The 20,007-nt window shown below is 33.6% G+C and overlaps 1 long non-coding RNA gene across 1 annotated transcript in view; it reads left to right on the top strand.

Annotated features, from left to right (window-relative positions):
* Window positions 1-16,772, top strand: part of LOC145248668 (uncharacterized) — an 80,226-nt gene extending 63,454 nt beyond the window's left edge. The window contains exon 3 of the long non-coding RNA XR_013863386.1: window positions 14,479-16,772. This is a non-coding gene — a long non-coding RNA (uncharacterized LOC145248668). The remainder of the gene's footprint in view (window positions 1-14,478) is intronic.
* The last annotated feature ends 3,235 nt before the right edge of the window (window positions 16,773-20,007 follow it).

Genomic DNA, 20,007 nt, shown 5'->3' with positions numbered 1-20,007 from the left:
AGTTCCACAGGCGTGCCGTTCTAAGAAAGAAGCTTTGCTCATGGAATCCGCGTTTTGATTTAGGCACAGATATAGAGTGGGGGAAATTTTTCACAGTGGATTCAGCTAGATGGGTGTTTTTCGTGAAAGATTGGCGAGGGGGACCAGAGATTGGAGTTCAGACGAGCACCTGTCATAGAAATAACGATAAAACACGGATAGATTCGCAACGTCTTTTCTGTGGGAGACAGGTTGCAGGGTAGAGAAAAGGGCATCCCCCACTAAGCCACGAAGTCTGTTTGGTACTCTGTCAAGACAGGATAGGCTGTTTTTAGAAGCTCCTGCCCAGATATGGCAACAGTATTCAATCCTTGGACATACTTGGCATTTATATAGATAGAGAATTGCATCAGTAGTGAGATATCTTCTGGAGCGGTAGAAGGATCCCACCATCAGACGTTAATATAGTTCGATATCATAGAATTTTATCTCTCGATATCCAAAGCACTTTTCAACATTGCCTTGAAGTTTGCAGATGCATACACTGATATCTCCTCGGAATAAATCCACATTCTAAAAAAATAGAGAAAATCAGTCCTAGAAATTACAATAAACAATAAATAAAAATTAAAATGACATTTTTTTTTATTTAGCGAGAGTTGCTCTGGATTCTGCAGGGGCATCAGCTCTTGTGGGGGTATTCATTCTATATACTCTCACAAGCATTTTTGATAGTACGGATATCGGCCTATATAGAGATGATAAACTAGATATAATAAACAACTCCAAACAAGTCATGGGAGATAACTCGAAGAAAATTATATAAAAGGAAATGAAAAATTAGGCCTAAAAGAAGAGGTACTAGCTAACATAAAACTAATAAACTTCCTGGAGGTCACGTTAAATTTAGATAAACACAAATATGAACGCTACTCCAAAGATAACGCTAATCCTATATATGTAAATCCTAAGTCCAATCACCCACTATCAATTATGAAAAAGATTCCCAACACGATCGTAAGTAGACTATGAAATAACTCAAGCGATGAAAATGTATTTAACAGGTCACCCAATATCTACGAATCAGCTCTAAAAAATAGATGATACAAAAATATCGATATCAAATATAAGCAACAAAACACCAATAAAAACAAAATTAAAATTAGAAGAAAAAGAAATATAATCTGGTATACGGCGCCATACAATCAAATGTTGAAAACAAAATATGGCAAGAAATTTCTAGATCTCACGAAAAGCACATTCCGTAACGAATCCCTTCCAAAAAATGTTCAATAAAAATAACCTAAAGTTATAATACGACTGCCGCAAACATTTAGAGATGATAATCGAAACACATAAAAATCATATATTAAATAACAGTAATGAAAACTACAACAAAATAAACAATAAAAAAACAAAACTAGCGAAACGAGCACATATACAAATAGGAGAAATAATAATAATAATAATAATAATAATAATAATAATAATAATAATAATAATAATAATAATCCACTGCCAGCGAGAAATCAATGGTGAGGGGTTGTTGCGATGATGCAAATTTATTTGCAAATGCTATCGAAAGAGGAGGAGAGAGCTGGACGTATGGGGAGACTTGCTGTCACTCAGCTTCCAGAGAACAATACAGGTCTCCAATCAGATCGTTTGCTGACTCGTGTTAAAGCTCCAGGTGAGCCAATAATAATAATAATAATAATAATAATAATAATAATAAGAAGAAGAATAATAATAATAATAATAATAATAATAATAATAATAATAATAATAATAATAATAAACCTCGGACAACGACAACCATAATAGAAATAAACATAAACATACTAATGACGAACAAGATAAATGCAATTGAAGATTCCCCAAACTACACCTCCCAAATTTATACGCGATTTTATAGCTGTTATTTACCCTATCGGTTGCATCTATCAAAAATACCTTTCCATGGATAATAGACACCTCACACACTGTTAAAATAGAATTACCACGCATCCACAATATACCTCCAATTAAACCTTCAAACATATACGCCTTAAATTTAAAAATAAACTCAACACTATGGTAAACACCATATACACTTTTTTTACATCATACTATATATAACTACTTCTCATTAATTTAGAATTCAATAAACGTTTCTCCAACATTCTATAATTACACTTAGACTATTTCGCTCATAATGAACACTACGCTAGACGCCGCATCTTCGCCATGCTAACTAGCATATTCTCTACTTTTCTGATGAGAAGCATTAGGCTTTGAAATGCCTTAGCATAAAGAGTCCATTTTATCCCCACATAATTGATTGTATTCACTTACACAAAAATAAACCAATCTATATCCACCAATATATAGTTGTGTGACTTAATTTCATACTTCTGTTGTTCTATTGTATAAGCTCCAATGATAATTGTTGAGCTTGGAATTAACTAGGTAAGTCTCCTCTTGTGTAATGGAAATATCTCTTTTCCTTTAAGCATTAAGCTATATATATATATATATATATATATATATATATATATATATATATATATATATATATATATATATATATATATATATATATATATATATACCCATATTGCTAATTCCTGCCCTCTGGTGAGAAGGAGAGTTTTTCTTCGAAACTCCGCGGATTAAGGACTATCCACTTATCTTGTGGTTCCTTTTTAAAATTAAATATGTTGTTAAGTCTTTTTCAAGATGTCTTTTAACATCTTTTATTAATCATTTGTTCATAGTATAAGCTATATTTCCTTTTCGGTTTTATTAAGCTTTTACAGCTGGTTGAGATTATTTTACTTGTAAATATTAACTCTTTAATATTCATAATATGTTTTAAGTTTACCATTTTGATTACCTTGGTAAACTTATTGTAATTATTATTTTTATTTTATATATATATATATATATATATAAATATATACATAAAATAAATATATATATGCATGTATATATATATATATTTATATATATATATATACACATACACATATATATGCATAGATATATACATATATAAATGTGTATATATATACATATATATTAGTTAAATAGTTTTAAGTATATTAACATAAACTAAAACCAATGTGGTTTTCAAAAGTGATTAACACATTTTGACAACTTAGAAATAAATGCAGTGATAGAGTTACATATATGAATGGAAATATATAACAAAGAATACGAAAGATATAACAGCTTATAACTTTTCTTTATTCGTTTTCAGTTGGTGACGTGCAGGAATACAAAATAATATAATGAAAAAATATTTAAAAACTTATATGTATATATATATATATATATATATATTTATGTAAATAAAATCAGTAAATATACTTACATAAAGAATAATAAAACAAATATAATGTGCTCTCTCTCTCTCCTCGATTGAGTACTATAAACGACCGTTTATTAAATTCAATTATCTTAATTTAAGATATCTTTCTAATTGGAACATATATATATATATATATATATATATATATATATATATAATTTAAAGGAGATTAGAACCATAGTCTAAAGAGCTGAGTGTATTTCAATGTAACAGTGAAATTAATAGTTTAATTAAAATACAGGAAAGAGAAAGTGCTTCTTTCTTAGAACTGCACGCCTGTGGAACTCTGTTCCATCTGCCTGCTTCCCTCCGGACTACAACTTGGATGTCTTCAAATCTAATATTAACAAATTCCTAATGAACCGCCCCCCTAATTAAACATTTCATCAAATCTCCTCACTAACGTAATGTACTTGCAATAACCCTTATCCCTGAGTTGCTTCCGGGCCTTGATAAGTGGTGATCACTGTGTAAAAAAAATGCTCGTTGTAATTTAGATATATAATAAGCTCGATAGGTAAATATCCTAGAGATAATTCAATATTAAGTTATGTGATTGATAATTTAAAATTTAACATCAAATTATAATAAAATTAAAACTCCGTTTCATAAGAAGGAACAACAACAAAATCAATTATCTGTACGATCGTTTCGGAAAACAATGCTTTTTATTGTGGTAGACATCCAGTTACGTACAATAATGACACATAGTTTTTTTTAATAAGCAAGGTCTCCTCGTCAGCACATTTTGAAGGGTTTTTATTAAATTTAAAAGACACCATAAATAAACCTAGCATTTAAAGTAAGGCAGATGTATCTGAACAAAATTGAAATAAAAGGTCTGGATTTAAAATTTATAAGAAAATTAATATGGGTTAGAGATAGAAAAGAAATAGAGTAAAATATAGATTTGAATTGAAATTATAAGTTTGCTTTAAGTACCACATTACAAATATATATGCATATATATGAAAAAATAGACACACATATATACATATACATAGATCTATAGGTATATACATAAAATATATAGAGAATTTACCTTTTAATTTTTCGCTTTTTGAACTCAGGAACTAAGGTTAAAATACTCATTTAGATGTTTGCTATAGCTTTTTAACTTATTGAATGATGAATTTTAAAAGGGGGGGGGGCGCCCGTGCAATAAATTATTTCCGTTAGCGTACTTTTGATTTAAAGACGCTACGGTTTATAATACGAATGCCGTTTCTATAATTACATGTTGTAAGGGAGGATAATTTTCATATTTTCTTTACTTTTTATTTAAAGGGTGTAATGGGAATAATTAGTCTAATTAATTTATTAAACAAAAAAATTGTAATCTATTTTTACTAATAAGTAATTTTTATTGATTTAAGTTGGTTTATATTTATCAAATTTAAACCAACGTTCATGACTGCATGTATATATTAGTTCCTGTCTTGAATTTAATAGTGTCGTTGCATTTTTTATATCTCCATATTTTAAAATTTTTAGGGTCTCTTTTGTACATAGTGCACAAAATTTATCTCCTGGTTTATATGATTTGCAAGTCTCAATTATTGGCCATTTTAAGTTGAAAGAAATATTGCTATGTTTTAGTTGCCAAATATAGTTGGATAGAGTAGTTTGGTTTGACAGAGAGTTATTTTTAAAAGAATGTTTGTGCGCTGAAATTCTATGTTTTTTTAGGTCAGATGGGGAAACTAAATATATTACCTCTTGCTTATTGTGATTATTTTCCGTTAGGTCTGGTGCTGGATTATTATATGGTGGGTTGATTTGTAATTGATCGGTTGATTGGTTTAAGTTAGTGCTATTATTTAATATGGTAGTTGAATTATGACTTTTAATAGGTTCATGTAGATTTGGAGTTTTTGATACTGTGCAGCTATTGATAACATTTTTAATTTTACATGAGCCTTGTAGGGGACAGTTTTTTTCTTCTACAGTTACAGTCCGATATATTTTGTATAGTTGTGTTTTGTAGCTTATTAATTGTCTTATTAATAGATCTAATTATTTTTTGATGAAGGTTAGGCATAGTAGAGTAAGATACTTTCATTGTTTACTTATTGAAAAATTTTATTATATCTATGGCGGGCTTTAAAGTTCTTATCTTATATTTTTAAAAATTCTCTGGCTATGTTTGTCTCTAGGTTTTTGGAATACGGGGGGTTGAACCATAGGATCTCCTTGTGTCTATTCTTACGTTTACGGGGTTTTGTTTGCTGTTTATTTGTATTTTTATTTAATATTTGTGGTTTGGTTTTATCTTTTTTTGTCTCTTGGTTATTTTTATTAACTCGCATACGGGAAGGCATTGCCACATTATGTTATTACGCTCTTAATAGGTTTATTTTCAATGCAGTTTATGTTTCTATCATTTTTATTTATGAATTTAATTTTTGAATGGTATCCTGAGTTTTTAAGGGCCTCACTGAATTATTTTTCATTTTTGATAAATATGGATTTAGTAGAAGACAGTCTAGAAATTCTTAAAGCGATATTGGGAACTATTGATTTTAATATTGATTTAGGGCGGTTTGATTGATTGTGGACATATATTAGTGATTGGTTAAGTTTATGATAGGGTTCAAAGGTAGAATTCTCAAGATGTAAGGTTTTGTCTAAGAAATTAACACTTTTTTATTAGGGTCGATTTTTATACTAAGTCCATAATTTTAAATAATTTATGTAGAGCTTTAATTGCTTTTTCATAATTTTTTTGTAGAGTTAGTTACGTAAAGTGCATCATCTCTGTATAGTCCTCCTTCAAGTTTGAACTGTTTATGGAGTATACAATGTATTTCATTTAAAAGGAAAAGGTCAATTAGATCAGTGATCTGAGTCGAATCCGTCGAGCTCATTAAAATGTTGAAGTGGTTAGGGGTATTTTCCTGTTCCAATACTTATTATCAAAGGTTATTAATGACTCTCTAGCTATAAGTATTAGTTTAATTTCGTCTTGAGTTATATTAGTTAATTTTCGTTCCATTAATAGATATTTATTTTGTAGGATAGGTGATATAGATTGGTACTATGATGTAATGTCAAAAGAAAGAAATTTAACGTTATTCTTATTTTGAATGTTAGAAAACCAGTCGATTACTTGGTTGTAAGATTGCCATAGTGGGTATTTTATTATGGATTTAATTTTGGGGATAATTCTATCTAATATGTTTTTACTAACAAGTCCTATATCTGATGTCGAGGGACAAATGAGTCAAATAGTAGGGTTAATATTAATTTCAACGCACAAACATTCTTTTTAAAAATAAGTCTCTGTGAAACCAAACTATTCTATCAAACTATGTTTGACAACTAAAAAATAGCAATATTTCTTTCAACTTAAAATGGCGTATAATTGAGACTTGCAAATCATATAAACCAGGAGATAAATGTTGTGCACTATGTACAAAAGAGACCCTAAAAATTTTAAAATATGAAGATATAAAAAATGCAACCACACTATAAAATTCAAGACAGGAACCAATATTTACATGCATTCATAAACGTTGGTTGTAATTTAATAAATATAAACCACCTTAAATCATTAAAAATTACTTATATATATTCATGTAAATACAGCTAGTAAATATACTTACATAAAGAATAATACAAAAAATATAATTAGCTCTCTCTCCTGGATTTAGTACTATCAACGACCGTTTGTGAAATTCAATTATTCTTAATTATTATGTATATTTCTACCTGGAATATATATATATATATATATATATATATATATATATGTATATAGAATAAATCACAAAAAAATTATTAAACAATACATGATATTGCCCATCTTATAATGTATTCCTTTAATTCAGTTGACTTACACAATTCTTGACAGTATCTGTTTCATAGCGAAAAATAAATCACTTTATTATTATATCATACGGTGATTCTATTATACACTTAAGTTATGAAAGGAAATAGCAAGGATTAATCCGTCACAATAATTGAAATGTGACTTCACATGGCAAAAATCCGAAAATTGTAAGAGAAGCTCTAGATTCCTATATATTTTTCCATTACGCCGTCTTCAATCTGTACCAGAACAAGTCATTTAACACAACTATTCGTATTAATTATTTTAATTAATTCATGAATCTCATACCTTATCGCTTTGTAATTACATTGAGCTTCTTATATGAAGATTGATATATAATAAGAAAATATCTTTCTACATAAATATATATATATATGTATGTATATATATATATATTTGCGCATGTATACGAAAGTAAATATCATAAGTATAATAGGAGTATATTCCGACGAAATAGAGAAATCAAAAGGAACAAATCGAGTTATTTGTTAAAATAAACACGCACAATTACACACATAAGGCTTTTTTTTATTTTTAGAAGTGTATATATATATATGTGTGTGTGTGTGTATGTTTGCGTGTGTATAACATACTATTTGTAACGTGGAGTATTTAAATACGTCATATATATATACTTATATATATACTTGTATATATATATATATATCTATAAAAGTGAACGTGTCTGTCTGTCTCTCTGTCTGTGTGTCTGTGTGTCTGTGTACATTTCCCTACGCAATAACTCTGTCAATTTTTAGTCTATAGACTCGAAATTTGAAATACCGGGTACTGAGATTTGGGAAAATCGATGTGACGGGTGTCAGCCAGAAATGCGGCTGTTAAGGGGTCAAATTTCAACGGTTTGACCTTTACGAACTCTACCAAACTCCTCCGACAATTTTGGGTCAAGACACTTGAAATTTTAGATATAGTGTTCTTGAACCTGGGTCTAACTTAATAAAGTGATGTGAGCCCGAAACTATAAATTTGAAGGGGTCATAATAGGAGTCAAATTAAAAAAAAAATAATCTGTTTTTTTGCTCAGCATATACCTCCAAACACCCGGGCAATATATATATTGAGTATAAATATTACACTTTTTAAATTAGGAATCAGTTTCAAAAGGATGAACAAACAAATTTGGATCAATTATTTTGAGTTTGATTTTTCATCCTATTGAAACTACTTTACAAGTCACAATTTTTATCCTGATACCCAAAAACATATAAATACACCTATTGAGATTATTATATATCTACAATACAGTTTTTTTTTTTTATATTAATTCATTGAAATAAACTTGCTATTAAACCTTCAGATCTAATTCCCCTACAAAATATAAAGTATACATATAAAATATAAAATTTGCACACAAACAGATACCCCCCATTTATATATATATATATATATATATATATATATATATATATATATATATATATATATATATATATATATATGGGGGTGTAAACTTGTTTCAAACGTTATATTTTAAGCTTGTATTATCATTTATACATTTTTAATTATTGTAATTATTGGAAATTTATGTTTTGTTTATGGTTTCAATCAGAATAATACGACGTCACGTTTCAGATCTTGACATTATGTGTCTGCTTAAAAACATTCCAGTTGGTTTAAGTCCCTTTGATTACCATTTCTTTATGCCAGGTTCAAAGTTAGGAATTGTGATTAGACCCCTCTTGTCACTGAATTGAACGTCTTTCATAAAAACGCATTCGCCTATGATTCCGATTATTTTCTGTCGCTTTCGATCTTCTACGACTATGGGCAATAGACGTATACTGCATTTACGAAAATTACCTCTGGCAATTTACAGCTTATTTTATTACGTGGATTTATTTAATGATTAAACTACCTTTATAAAATAAGAGATGCGAGAATCTATATATTTATATTGTATGTGTGTCACTGTTTCAAGATTATAAATGTTTCCTCAGGGCGATTCTGTTTATCAAAAAAAAAGGATAGAAGATTATAACGTACTACGAACATGAGATTAGTATATAGATAATGTAATGGTTGTAGTTTCTGATCTTGTTCCATGTTTCTCTTCATGAATACGATCTTTGATCACCGAAGACAGATTTTAATATGTAGCTTTTATGTCGTACGTGAAACTAAAATATACCCTCTTCCACTTCTGGTCGCAAAATAATGCTGAACGTTTCCATTAACGTATCACAAATTCGAAACCAAATTCTTTTAAAACCCACATTTTTGTTTACACATCTTAGGGAAAATAACAAAGCAAATACTAACAAAACATACAATTTTTAATAAGGGGTAAAGTGTGGTTAATATAAAGTCAGTAAACATTACACACGAAAGGAATATAATAATTAGAAATATAGATAGTGTATTGTATAATATAAAATATGTATAAATTTGTACCCCAGGACGGAATTAGACACGACCATTTCGAACTGAAGACCTCGTACTTTTTCTCTATTAAAATTATGTGGCTACTAAAAATTATTATTTACCGAGTTCAAATATTTGGGAACTTAATCTCGAATAACGGGAACTATTAAGTCGGTATGTCCTTCCTGAGTTTTAAAACCAAATAATCTTTCTAAAAACGATGTTACGGCACACTAATATTGTGTAGTAGGTACATACTGGACCCACACATTACTGGTACTACTGACATTTATATAGATTACATCAGGACGAGGGTTGTGTAGATTATTGTGGACTATATATAATTAATACGGACCAGGGTCGGTTATACAATTCTTGTTAACACAGCTGAGGGGGTATTTCACTTCCGATGGAATAGTCACATTACGCGGAAGAGTTCGCTTATAGATTAATATACAGAACCGGTTCGGTTGTAAGGACGACACAAACATTACAGTTACAAAATATAAATTATTTATTTATTCCTCAACTGGCCGATTGATGATGTCAGGAATTCAAACTTATATAGCTATATAGTCTTTCTCCCTCGCCCTTTCGCCTCTGAGGGCAATCAGTTTCATTAAATCACTGTCCAACCTCGACCGTGTCTTATTCTCTCCTTTTCTTTTCTCTTCTCTTTACTTATAACTCTCGTCAATATATTGAGAAAACCTTTTGTTTATGACGTCAGAGGCATGGATTACACCAACGTGTAATCAATCTTTTGAAAAACGTTGACTCATATTCTTGGCACACCTCCAAATTCATCCTCGAGCACTCGACGCGTTCTCGCTTCTGGAATTGTGTGAGAAACCTGTGAATCTATCTGGCATACACCTTATGCATATCCAAATGGGCATGAATGATAGTTTCCACAGACACTGTACTAATCTTGACATCTTGGGATATTAGGCGAATAGTAATGCGCTGATCTTCGAAAATGGTAATCTCAACTTGACTGACAGAAGCCTCATCAATGACAGAAGTGGGGGCGACCAGGTCTGGGAGCTGTTTCCACAGACTTCCGGCCATGTTTGAATTCACGATGTCAGCGTTTTACAAGGTCATATGATGCGGCATTATCACCATAAGTTTCTTTTATTTCATCAAAAGCCTCCTTTGGTGTGCGTCCTTTCAAATACAAAAAAAAAAACGGATTGCTGCTCGACATTCAACAGGCTCCATTTCACACCTGACTCACTTCAAACACCTGTAAAACAGAAACCACAATTAGTTCAGAGTTGTAATTTGCTACATAACTCGTAGAAATATAAATCATTGCACATGCCAAATTTCAGCTAGACTAGACAACTGGAAGTGGGTCAGGTGCATTACTTATTGCACACCCATTGTACTTCGCTTATTCTTTACCTTACCTCCTTACACACACACACCTACAAACACCTGACGAACGCCTAGTACCCCCGCTAGTTGTGAATAAAAAAGAAATAAGTTTTCACTGTGTTAATAATATGCTCTGAAACCGTTTAACAATCGGCCCTCTACTCGCTGATGAAGCCACGCTGTAGAGATTTATATGCTTGTGCATTAGACGAGCATGCGTAAATATATGTATTAAGTGCATTGTTGTGTGTAGATGAACTGCATTTTATGTATAAGTCAGGGAGATGTTTCAATGTGTTTTTTTTTCGAACTTTGTTTGCCATGTATATATGATTGAACATGACCGCAAGCATTTACGCTACGAACGCTTCAAACTGTAAACATATTGTGATGTAAGGATTTCAATATTTATCTTACAAATTTTATCATAATTACCGATTCAGTTGTAAATTCTTCGGCTTTCTGGCTACCGAGATAATTTATGTAGTATGTGCTTATAGTTTTCCAAGCGTAAATATGCACTTGTAGATTATGTGTAAAGATTTACGTTTAACTGTTCATAACTTTCGTCATAAATAAATTATGTATTTATAATGAAAATACCGATTACCCGAATACAACGAAGGCAATTCAAATAAACCATCAGATATTAACTATTTTTCCCCGATTCAGCTACTGATTCCATTACCCTTAAATGTTCTTATTTATTTGTGTCGCGGTCTCGATTCCGAGTTATCATCCAAGCTCAAGTAACCAGCTGATACTCACTCAAAGAGAAGGAACAACCTGTAATGATCTATTCCACGCACTGAGCACAGTAATATGCAGGCCGACAACACCATATATACATATTACGAGGTGCCTTCAGTAAATGTCAAGACTTCTCTCGTATGGGTACTTCAATTGACTTAACAAAGGTGAAGCTCTAATCTTTTCCAGCTACAATGCACTTGTTTTATTGTGCAGGCAACTTCTGGCAGACCGTGGGGAATCCTTTGGATGGTTGTCCATAATACTCGCCACAGACGCAGCTATCTAAATTGTTATATACTAAAAGGCTCTATGCTTTTTCTTGAGCCAAGGCAATAGTCAATTTAAGGAAAGGAAATTAGTTCTTCTGTTAGCGTAAATTGTCTATATCATAGTACCTAAACGATGGTGTTTATGAACTGCAATTATAGAAAAGACGTTGGATATTTATAAGTGAGCAATTTCGGAAAAGTCGAGCAAAGACGAATAACACTTCTACATAATATTACGCGATAACAGAAAACATTTCAGTTTATGGTGTTTGCACACTTTTCTAATATATAGATATACATGAGTTTTAAGTGAAATTCAGTTTTTGTTGTGTATCTTACGTCTCTGAAATTTATAGATAAGTATTGATTATTCGAATTCGTTGGATTCTAAGGACTACTGTTCTGAGTTCTTAACGGCCAGTCAAAATACGATTGTGAATTGCTTAGAAAGTCGACCGTGTCATATCTGACGAAACTAGAGTTTGTCACGCTCATAGATTGCATAAGGTTTCTGTTTTAACTTCCTAACAGATGTCCAAGTTGGAAAGAGGTTTTTCCGAGTTCGACAGGAAGATCTACGAGTTCGACCGAAAGATTACTAGGTTCAATATAAATATCTCCGTGTTCGATGCGGTGAATAGCGAGTTCGAGAGAAAGATTTCTGATTTCAACAAGACACACCACAATAAAACAGAGGTTAACATCGTAATAACCGTTGTTAAAATGGCACTCAAGATGTGAACCCTAACCTGAAGTGTTCAAATAATAGGAAGGTATATTTAGTTGTTGAAAATGTTAGTTTCTATACTATTAAAGACAGCCCCCCTAATTAAAAATAGCTTTTTTTTAAATAGTATTGTATATAGTCAGTTTCGTAAACTGCACAGGTACCAAATTTCTTAACAAATCTGTGTGTGTAATTGTATGTGAGAAAGGACGTTAACTGATTGCAACATTCTTAAATGTTATTATTTATTAGATTTGCGGTCTCCATTCCGAGTTATAATCACAGCTCAACAGCTGATACTCACTAAAAGAGAAGGTAATGATTTATTCCTCGCACTGAACACAACAATATTCAGGCCGACATCAACAGATATATATTACGATGTGCCTTCAGTAAATGTGCAGACTTTCCTCGTATGGGCACTTCAATTGATAGTACACAGGTGAAGCCCTTGTCTATTCAAGCTACAATGTACTTGTTTTATCGTGCAGGCAACTTCTGGCAGACCGTGGGGAATCTTTTGTGTGGGTCAACAACATTCGCCACAGACGCTGTTATCTAAATTGTTATATACCAACAGTCTCAATGCTTTTTCTTTTGCCAGAGGCTAATAACAAACGTAACAGGCAGTAAGGTTTGCACACTAAGGAGAGTAATGTATGGTTTTGCCCATCTTGCTCAAATAGTCTACAATAATCAAACGTTATAAGAGGCAAGGTCTGGACTGTTAGGAGTAGAACGAACTATCTCTATGTCCATCTTGGTCAAATAGTCTGTGACAAGGAAGGGTTTATTTACTGGTGCATTAGCTCATATCTTCGACTTTAATAGAGTGTATTCCAATCGTATATGTAATAGTTTATTTAAATCTGAAATCATAAACACTGATTAATCATCATATGATACGTATAATAATAACATGCTGAATTTTCAAGGATCTACAACAATGTTAATTGCTTCTACAAAACAACTCTCGGAACTTATTTAAGACACATCGTAAAATGATTGCCGATGCCGTATAACCGATTGACACAAGTAAAAGCTATTCAAGCTGTGTAAGAACTTCCTTGCATTATTTATACCGACGTTGCAGCCACCGTCTTCCTTTATTACAAAGTTATACAAAGTAAAAAGATGTAAATACAAGAGAAAAGGAACGTAGAAGAAAGATGTTATGGCTCGCCACAAAGAACAACAAAACAACGCAGAACAGTTTAAACATGTATTACATGAAACAAAAACACCGGAAAGTTTCCAATGCAAGCTTACAAACAAACAGTGTAAGCACTTCACTAAGCATGCGAGAGTCCCTCTGGAATTAGATCCCTGGGATCGTCATGACTAAAGTTTATATGGGCGATGGATTAGTCCATTTGGAGGGCGGTACTCCACAACAAAAGAAAAAAATGTTGTATTGTTAGCAAAGTGTGGCATATGTTTTTTTAGGGGGGAGGGGGATACCAAATGTTTTAGAGTAAGTGTTTGGGCATCCTTAGGTATGCCTGTCGGTTGTGTGACATTCATATATTTTTTTAAAGTTTGGTTTTATTACGCTTAAAGATACTCCAATTTAGAGCAATTGACACATGGATAAATTTCAGGGCAATAGGGCATTTGCCAATATAGAAGACTGTTCGGTGTCTAGAGGTGATCGAAAAATATACTGATCGACCAATTGATTAAAGCAATCATTAGCATAAACCTATGCGCAACATATACAGGATCTGCAACGGATATTTGTTGAATAAGTCTGAGTTGTTTTCTTTTATGTGTATTCCATTTAATATTTTATATTTTTCAGGTAGTGCACACTTCGGCAGTCTGCAACATGATAGACGAAAACATAGTCAGAAGATAAGGCGAACAAGAAGACTACGTAAACGGTATTGAGGTAAGCAGGCGGATTGGAGCACCAGGTGGTTGTTACATTTATATCTAGTTTAAGTGCTTCACCAATCGGTGCACTCTCACTGCATATATGAGGTTTCGCTTCAGCTTCTATATAAATGAAAATGACCAGACTTTTATTAAGAGATGGTATATTAAAGTGAGTCATGTTTGAAAAATAAAATTCCTGCCGGAAGCCAATGTCTGACGTTGCTGTCTCTTCATCCAAATGTTTTCTAATTTCGAAATTAATCTTTACTTTTTCCGGTCACGATTTTATTCTCGCTCAAATTCTCTCCAACCGTATTAAAGTGAAGACCTGTCAATTTACGATGAATCAACTGACCACAAAAATCTACCTCGGCAATATATGAGCGTTTCAAGTGTATGAAATTATTAACATTCTCCAATAGATTAATTCCGAAATGAAACGATCTGATTTTTATCAATGGTTATTAACAACAAAGCTGCCAGAGGAGCGGATTTTTATATCGCTGTCTTTTCGTGTTAAGAAGTTATAAAACAATAAAGAGAGAGAGAGAGAAAAGAAAAATCTGTATTATTAGCAATGCATGGCATATGATTTTGGGGGGGTAGATGGGGCTAATACCAGCAATTTTAGAGTTAGATTATGGGCATATTTATATGTATATGCTTTGCGGTTCTGTAACATTCATTATATGCATTTTTTAAGTTTAGGATCGTTACGGTTAACGACAATCCAATTCAGGGCAGTTGACACTTGGACATATTTGAGAACAGTATGCTGTTTGCAAAAATTGAAAGCTAATCATTTCTAGATGTGATCGAAATATGGATTGCTAAATGCACTGACGGGTGAGTAATATTTGCTGGGTCAAATATAATGCCTGCGGGAAGCCAATGTTTGAATAACTCTTCGTCTAACTATTTTAAAATTTCGAAATGAATCTTCACGTTTGCCGGTCACGATTTCATCCTCGTTTAAATTCTCTCCAACCGTATCGAAGTGAGGAATTATCGATTTACACTGAATCAACTGACCACAAACTCTACAGCGGCAATATATGAACGTTTCAAGTGAACGAAATTATTAAGATTCTGCGATGGATTAATTCCGGAATGAAACGGCCTGCTTTATATTAATGATAATAACCAACAACGCTCCCAGTGAGGCGTGCATTGATCAAATTTTTATTAGACGAGAAACTTGTGTTAAGCTTGGCACAGCTAGACAAGATTTCACGTGAAATAATTAGTTAGGAAAATCAGAAAATGTAAGTTCAGTTGGAGGTCAACCTGCTAAATTCGAGTCTAAATTCAATAGGGCAGTATGTAATTTATTGATGTGAATACATTGTCAACGAGCACTACCACGATGGATAACACCGTCGCCGGGGGTTTATTGTGCAAACACCTTGGATTTATATTGACGTGAAATAGGACTTAGAAAACAGTACAAAAAGACATTGTCAAATCTGCTGCTAAGGAAATGGGTTCCTTCTAGTGTGCAAGGAAATAAAACTAAGGGAGTTCTTTGCTGCTACAGTGCCACTGTTTTCTTATGCTTGTAGTACTGTTCTTATTTACAATGCAACTCCAAAGGACAGAGTAAAACACCAGGGCCGTTATTTAACGTGGAAATAAAGGAACAAAAAATTTTCTCAGTTAGGAAGGATTTCTCCTCCACTGAGAGAGAACAAGAGATTGGAGTGCAGCATCTGGATAACAGATAATACATTTTGATCTTGGCCAAATTGTCCAGAAAATCTCTCAAATCTAATAGGTCACGCACTAGAGGCTAAACTCAAGCTTGTTTCCTCTCATCGCAATGTTGAATGTCTGCGTCTGTTTTACAATTATTTCCATTATGAACCGATAATACTTTTGCTATCAACAATGAACAAACATCGGACTAACTGACCAAGCAATGAAGTTAAAACCTGTTTACTTCCGACCTTCATTTCGAATGAAGCGGCGACAAAAAACGAACCAACTTTGTTGCCACTGCATTCTTCATCATTGACGCTGCCTTATTACAGTAAAGGTTTTCTCAGAAAACTTTATTCCGCCAGTCAACCACAATCACTCTAATTCGGTGGTGTTTGTTGAAGATTGTGTTAATAAACGTTGTTATTTTTTATAACAAACGCATTCCGACATTTTCCTTTGATTGCTTGGCTACTTTTCTCTCCCCCAGCAACACAACCAACCTTCGTCGATTCGACCGCACCCATCTCCGTGACCAGGATAGGAATCTATAGAACTGTCATCGATCACAATCCTCGCACCCCCTTTTGAGATATCTTTCCATCTTTATTGAGTGTCAGTTTATACTCATAATCTGATTTTTTGATTGCTTAGATCAATCACAGGAGTCTCCTTCGGCAAAACTATCTGCGTGTGGAAATAAGTTTTCCCATTCGTATCAGTTTCCAGTAGACATTAAGAATCTCCGTTTCTATGTCCAGCGAAGGTAGCTATCTATGTTTGACAGACTGAGACATTCTGTTTCCATTCATCGGCAAACCATCATAATGGTGGAGGGAGCAAATTTTGTCATTCCAATGAAAATACCATATAATATGCGATATCAGCAGATGAATGTTAGCGTAGATCTGTCTACATGCCTTACAAATATGCCTGCCAAGTCGTATCACAAATTTTATTTTCTTATAACCTTGTTTCGTCAGACGAACAAGCTGTACTCGATATCTGATATCTCTTTGAACGGTCCACTTCCATGATATTTTTTTAAGATGTAAAATTCCTCTTTGTCGATGTCGATGCGCGATATCATAGGCGAGATGATCCTATCCATTATGTTTTTTGTTTCTTTTTCATTGGCACAACTGCTGTGTTTGGGAAAACTGAACTCATGAACGTGATCATAGACGTGCTGCGGAAGTTTAGTGGTATACACTGATTACACCCCAAGCATACAAAAAGTTGCGAAAAATTCAAAATATCAGACATAAAAATTTTTGGGATTTATCTTTATAAATGATGTCGTCGGTTTAGAATAGTCGCTCTCTGATGGTACATGCAGATCCTTTGTCAAATCGTAAGCATTATTAAGTTTTCGGTTGGCGACGGCAGAATCTTTGTCTTTGGCTGGTTCCATTTTGAGTACTAATTAAAGATGAAGAGAGAATACATCTTTAGAACTAGAATTATCAGGCATGGTGAAGATTTCCTGGTAGTATGACACTGCGAAGAATCTTTGTTAGACAAACAAGACGTGTGCATCAATTGCATGCTGAATATATGGAAATGGCACCAAACCTGTTGCTCGAAGAAGCATTCATTTTGTTTAAATCTTACAACAGCTGAGACGAAGAAAAGTTCTTCAATCAGTACAAAATATAATCTACAGGATTCTTCACCAGCATATGTTGTCGAGGCTTGTGAAACGGTACGCGCCACAGTCTTACTATTGGTATGTTCTTCATTGCTGGTTTTTTATGCTTGGAGTGTAACAAGCGCATGGATAACCAGACAGATCGTGAAAAGAAAGGGAATTGTGGGATTACATTCTGGCTGCTTATATATGCCTACCCCTTCATGGCCAGGAGGTTAGTTGGCCGTGGGCGCAGGGATACCTAAGCAACCAGAATGCAATCCAAGACTTGTCTTTCTTTTCTCGATCTCATTTTCGTCAGGACAACCTGTGCTGAGAACGAGTTATTGTGTTAGCTAGTTTAAATAGCGGAAGTTAGATATAATTTGTATTTTTTTGTTAATATTATAATATTTTCTTGTAAAAAAATATACAGTAAATTATATTTCTCATATGCATGGCAACCTGTGTTGTGTTTTTGTGTCTGCCATAAATGTCTGCATTAAAGAACGAATCCCGCCTGAAGAAGAAAAATGTTCCACCAAGAATGCCACCAGAGTGAATACGTCATCTTGAGAGACAGAAAGAAGAACCACACACCCATATCCATCATCTCAGGTATGCGTTTCCCTTGATACTCATGCCCTATTGCCTGGCCCATCGTCACATCATCATGGGGCCACTTCTAAGATATTTAGTCTAGCACATGGGTCAATAACAAGACAGTGACCAGATGACCGTTTTCTAACGCCTATTCTAGCTAGGGTGAGCAGTACAACTCTATTATCATTTCAGATATCGATTTTTAGACAGTCTCTCCGCCACTGCAAATTATTCATGATTGTCTAATGTTCAGAAATTCGAGTAAAATGCTGTCGTTTCTGTTGGCCCCTATGTACGCTGTAGTGCCGAAGGCTGGAAGCGTTCGCTGCGGAAAACGTCGATCATTATATTATGACGTTAGATAGGATGGCGACTTTATACGACATGACGATGCTAGATAAAGTCATTCCAAGGTAGAGGGCAAAAAAGCACAGTTCATAGATGAGTGATCAATGCAAAGTTGATGTAAGTGGATATCATTTAGCAAAGCACATGTTTCACGCTTTATATGAAAAGGGGGATTGTAGCGTAGGTAACCACTGTCGCTGAATACCCTCCTCAGAGTTGTGACACAGGGCTTTGCACGGGTGGTTTTTAACAGTCTTTAACTTCTGGGTGACCGGCTTCATCAAGAGTGACAATTTGGGGTTCGGACAAAACAATCGAGGATTGACGTGCCGTTCTCAATTCGGAAGCTGATAGATTTATTCCGCTAACCTTGAAATCGCATATATCTCACTTTCATCGGCTTGTCAAGTTGCATTTGATTTAATCAGTCAATCGGGGTTTTCTCACTCCTTCGCAGGATTTTTTCTCCCCCTTAAACACCTTAACGTAATTATATCAATCAACGACGGCATGATGGGCACCGTGCAATACAATGGATCTTCCTCGGACCCCTTCCAAATTAAAAGCGGCGTGAAGCAAGGATGCGTCTTGGCGCCTGCACTCTTTAGAATCTTTTTCTCTTTGCCCCTGAGCTACGCATTCCACAAGTCAGACGACGGCATTTTTGCTCACATTCGAAGCGACGGCAATGTATTCACTCTTACCCTTCTCAGAGCAAAGAGAAGGGAGCACAAAGTGCTCATTAGAGGGGTGCCTTTCGAAAATGATGCAACTCCCGTTGTTCACTTTGAGGGAAGTCTTTAATAAGTCATATCCCGTTTTGGGAACGCACGAGTTCGCTTTGACAATCAGTCTGAAGAAAACCAACGTTTTGAGCCAAGATATAAACACTATCCCCAAAATCTTTATCGGCGACCACATCCTGGAGGTGGTAGACAAGTTTATCTACCTCGGCTCCAACATAACCAGAAATGTGTATCTTGACGCAGAACTCAATATACAGACATGCAAAGCAATGACCGGTTTAGTTGTTTGTAATAACAACAAAGTCGAGAGTATATCACGTAAATTAAGGGGGGCAGTGTTTTCTCTTCGTGTCAACATAAACGATGGTATCTGTGGACTGTAATAACATAAAAGACGTTTGGTATTTATGAGTGACAAATTTTTGAC

This window comes from Euprymna scolopes, chromosome 27 (genome assembly GCF_053919585.1).
Source record: "Euprymna scolopes isolate OS-2025 chromosome 27, ASM5391958v1, whole genome shotgun sequence".
Taxonomy (NCBI): Eukaryota; Metazoa; Mollusca; class Cephalopoda; order Sepiida; family Sepiolidae; genus Euprymna; species Euprymna scolopes.
Note: the sequence above shows the minus strand (reverse complement) of the source record. Positions and strands in the feature narration are given on the sequence as shown.